This window comes from Elephantulus edwardii, unplaced genomic scaffold (assembly GCF_000299155.1).
Source record: "Elephantulus edwardii isolate Elephantulus edwardi_28Jun2011 unplaced genomic scaffold, EleEdw1.0 scaffold00053, whole genome shotgun sequence".
NCBI classification, from domain to species: Eukaryota; Metazoa; Chordata; class Mammalia; order Macroscelidea; family Macroscelididae; genus Elephantulus; species Elephantulus edwardii.
The window spans coordinates 11000819-11006131 of NW_006399803.1; positions in this window are offsets into that span (position 1 = coordinate 11000819).

Consider the following 5313-nt stretch of genomic DNA (forward strand, 5'->3'; position numbering starts at 1 on the left):
TATCCTTGAAGATGTATCATGGAACTGTTGCAGCCTAGAAGACACAAATTTAACTAACAAGTTAAAAGTACATGAGTCAAAAATTAAAAAGCAATGGGGCAGCAAGGCGGTGGCGTTCTGGCCGCGACCTTCCACACTCTGGCTGACGGGCTTGGCGTGCTAGCCCAGGTTCCCCTCGATGCACACCGCACATGCCCCTGTTAAAAAAAAAAAAAAGCAATAATATTCAAAGTTGAGGCTCTAATAGTGGCACAAATCAAGTTACAGAGGGAAGGTAGTTCTTACAGCAAAAGACCTCTTGACTAGCACTTTGTCTATTATAGTATAAAGATTAGGAACCACAAGATGTAAAGGCGCAACTATGTCATTTATTGTTCTTAAGTCCTGGAGCAAATTTCATCTACCACTGGGTTGTTTTACAACTTGGAAGTCCACATGCAAGGCAGAGGTGAAATAAGGAACTGCTTATGAGGTTTTCTGTCAATTCCAACAACTAAGAAATAGTGAGAAGAACTGGGACCTCAGAAGGCTTTTAGGACTAAATAGTAGGCTCTTGTGTCCAGGAGAAAATGAATATACTTACCAGTAATGTTAATGCTCACCCTCAGCTCTTCTGGGAGGATCTAAATCTTTGAAGTGTCCTCCTTTGTTTCCAGCTGGGAGCTGGGGCCTGTCAGTCCTGTAAGCTATGAGGACCTGATGTGGGCCACCCTTGGCCAGGTGTCCTTCAGATCCACACTTAAAGCAAGAGAGTGGGAGCTTCCTCTCTACTCCCTTGCCTATTTGTGGCTCTCGTCTGTGACACTGTCTACGGGTCTTCCTCTTCTGTGTTGTCCCTTCACCCTTCCAAAGATGATATCCTTCTCCTAAGACTAGTCCCTCCCAGCAATATTTCCCAAGTGTGTGAGACAGAATCTCAAAATTTTTGCCTCCAAGTAAGAGCTTGGCCTCACCCTTTCCAGTGTAGAAATGTTAGTTGTCTTGGCAATCCATGGTTTGTTCAATACTTTTCTCCAGCACCACAACTCAAAGGCATCAATTCCTCTTTTATTTTTATTCATTGTCGAGCTCTGTGATGCATAATAGATAACTGCAAAGTCCATGATCTAGATCAGGCACACCTTAGACTCTATACTTACATCATTGCTCTTTGTCCCTGACAGCTGATTTTCTTAATGCAACTCATCTTTTGTTTTCCTGACTGCTGGTACTGAGAGTGTTCATTGTGAAACCAAGCAAGCTGAAATTGTTAACAATCTCAATACCTTCTCCATCTATCATGATGCTATCAATTGATCCCATGGTGAGAATCTTTGTTTTCTTGATATTGAGCTTCCCTACCCGATAGTCCTTGACTTTCTGCAGCTTCAAGGCCTCCTCAGTTTCAGCGTGGAAGGTTTTTTCATCAGCATAATGCAGGCTGTTGATGAGTTTTCCTCTAATCATGATTCCACATTCCTCCTTATAAAATCCAGCCTCCCAAATGATCTGTTCCACATATAAATTGAAAAGGTATAGAGACAGGATGCATCTCTGACATTCTCATTTTCTGATCTTGAACCATGCAGTTTTTTCTTGCTCTGCTCTGAGCTATACTTGGACTTCATCAAAGTCCAAGTATAGGTTTCACATGAGGACAATCAGGTGTTTGGGGATTCCCATTCTTCTCAAGGTGAGCACAATTTTATTTTTTGATCCATACATATGTTGCCTCCTGGCAACATGTCCAAAGTATGTCAGACGAAGCCCCAGAATCCTTGCCTCCAAGGAGTAGCTTGGTTTAATCCTCTCCAAGATGAATCTGTTTGTTTTCCTGGCAGTCCATGGTACATCAGTACTCTTCTCCAGCACCACAGCTCAAAAGCATCCACTCTCCTTCTGTCCTCCCTAGTCATTGTCCAACTCTCTGATGCATAACAAGCGATTGAAAGACCATGGCCTGTATCAGGCGCACCTTAGTCTCCATAGAGACACCGTTGCTCCTGAGTACTTTAGAGAGGTCCCTAACAGCAAACTTTCCCATCACGATACGCTTTTTGATTTCCTGACTGCTGATGCCAAGAGTGTTGACTGTGGAGCCAAGCAAACTGAAGCTGTGAACAATCTCAATCTCTTCGCCATCCATCCTGATGCTGCCAATTGGTCCAGTGGTGAGAATCTTTGTCTTCTTGACATTGAGCCTCAGTCCATAAAATTTGTACTTGGAAACTTAAATTAGAGAGATACTGGCCATAGCATAATAAACTGGCAGCAATGCGAGGTGTTTGGAATCACAGAAGCCTTGCCAGCTTGAGACTTAAGCCGTCATATCAAGGGCTGGATAAGGGGAGAGTGGTGTTGAAGGGTGTAGGTGGGAGTGGAAAGGTATGCTGATGGAGTAAGGAAAGGGGTGGGTCAAGAAACATGTCAAGAGTGGGTAGCAACACTGAGTCTATTGGTCATTTCTCTAATTGGGTAAATGTCTTTCATCTGCTCCTTTCTGCAAAATGCTTGTCAGATACTATTCTTAAGAAGGAAAAAAAAAAGACAGACTAGAATGGTTATAATTGTTTTTGGTCAAACATTCTTCTAATTGGTTTAGCACTTGTCTGTCCATTTCCTGTACAAAGGTAACTCGTAGTTGCTGTGATGATGAACACTGTGACATTGATGTGTCAAATGAGATAATGGTCACTCATGGTGGACAGTGTTTGGTGGAGCTCCCCAACTAAAACAAGCTTCGAAGCAGGAGTGGAATCCTCTTCTGAAATAGCTTGCCTCTGAAAATCCCATGAACTTGGAGAAACAATCAAAGTTATACAAGTTTTCAGGTCTTTCATTCATAGGGTCACTATGAATCATCTTAGACTCATCTGCATTTAACAACAACAACAGAAAGAAGGATTGGCCATCCACTTCCGAAACAGCAGGCCTCCAAAAAACCTTTGCACAATAGCTCATACCTAGACTAGCAGTCATGGCAGTTGAGGCTGAGATCTCAAATATGGAAACACAAAGAAGGAGTAACAGTTGTATGCAGATACTAATGACTGGAATGTGAAATGTGAGAATCATGAATGTAGGAAAATTGTACATTGTAAAGAAAGAAATGAAATGCATAAATATTGACACACTAGATATTGGTGAAGTGAGAGGGCTTGGGACATTGTGAATCAGATGATCAATGCTGGGAATGAAAAGGTATGAAAAAATGGGGTTGCTTTCATAATTAAAAAAGTCATTTCTAGATCCATACTGAAATACAGTGTGGTGAGTGAAAGGATAATATCCAGACACATACAAGGAAGTCCGGTGATACCGCTGTCATACAAATATATGCACCAACAACTAGAACCAATGAAGAGGAAATAAAAGATTTCTACCAACTTTTATAGTCAGAAATAGATTGAACATGCAATCAAGATTCATTAGTAATAATAATGGATGACTGGAATGCAAAAATTGGGAACCGGGAAGAAGGATCAGTAGTTGGAAAACATGAACTTGGTGACAAAAATAAAGCTGGAGATAGAATGATAGAATTCTGCAAACACACAAATGCTACATATGAATTTCACCTGATGGTATGCATAGGAATCAAATCAATTACATCTGTAGAAAGAATCGGCAGAGAAGCTCAATATCAGCTGTGAAAACTAGGCCAGGTGCTGGTTGTGGAACAGACCACCAACAACTCATATGCAGGTTCAAGGGATGTTGAAAAAAATTAAATCCGTAGGAACCAAATTTGACCTAAAGTCTATCCCACTGGAATTTAAAAACCATCTCAGGAACAGGTTTGAGGTTTTGAACACCAGTGAGTGAATACCAAATAAGTTGTGGGAGGATATAAAGAGTATCATCCAGGAAGAGTGCAAAAGGCCATTACAAAGGCAGAGAAGGAAGAAAAGACCAAGATGGATGTCAGATGAGACTCTGAATATTGCACTAGAATACCGAGAAGTCAAAGCAAAGGGAAGAAATCAAGAAATTAAGGAGTTAAACAGAAGATTTCAAAGGGCAGATTGCGAAGACAAAGCCAAGTATTATAATGAAATGTGCAAAGAACTGGAGTCAGAAAATCAAGAGGGCCAAACTCACTCAGAATTTCTTAAACTGAAGGGATTGAAAAACAAATTCAAGCCACAGGTTGCAATACTTAAGGATGCTTTGGGCAGAATATTAAATGATCCAAGAGGCATTAAAAGAAGATGGAAGGAGTATACAGAGCCATTGTGCCAGAAGAAATTGGCTGACACAGAAGGATTTGATGAAACAACGTATAAGCAAGAGCCTGTGGTGATGAAGGAAGAAGTTCAAGCTGCTCCGAAAGAATTGGCAAAAAACAAGGCTGCAGGAAGTGACAACATACCTATTGACATATTTCAACAAACTGATGATGCCCTGGATGTGCTTACTAAGTTGAGTCAATAAATCTGGAGAACCTGGCCAACTGACTGGAAGAGGTCCATATTTGTTGCCATTTAAAAGAAAGGTGACCTGACAGAGTGTGGAAATTATTGAATAATATCATTAATATGACATGCAAGCAAGATTCTGCTGAAAATTATCCAAAAACAACTGGAGCAGTAGGTCAACAGAAAACTGCCAGATGTACAGGCTGGGTTTAGCAGAGGCCGTGATACTAGGGATATTATAGCTATGTTAGACGGATCTTGGCTGAAAGCAAAAAGTACCAGAAGAACATCTGTGTGTGTTTCATTGATTATGCAAAGGTTTTTGACTGTGTAGATCATAGCAAACTGTGGCTGACTTTGAGTAGAATGGAAATTCCAGAACATTTGATTGTACTTATGTGAAACCTAGACTCATCAAAACAGGGCAAGGAGACACTGCAAGGTTCAACATAAAGAAGGGTGTATATCAGGAATGTATTCTGTTTCGATACCTTTTTAATCTATGTGCAGAACAGATCATCCAGGAGGCTAGGCTGTATTAGGAGGAATGTGGCATCAGGATTGGAGGAAGATTCATCAACAAATTGTGTTAATGCAGGTGACACAACCCTACTTGCTGAAACTGAGGAGGACCTGAAGTGCTTACTGAAGAAGATCAAGGACTGCAGCCTTCAATATGTATTGAAGCTCAAAATCAAGAAAGCAAAGATTCTCACCACTAAGCCGATTGGCAGCATCATGATGAATGGTGACGAGATTGAGATTGTTAACATGTTGCTGCAAATGACAGCCGTCATACACATTTTAATCAATGAAAGAAGGAACATCATTCGTATGAAGTGTACTAATGCATTTATTTGTTAATTATTCAGTAACACATTGAAAAAATGTGTTTCTAAGCACGGTTGTCAATTTA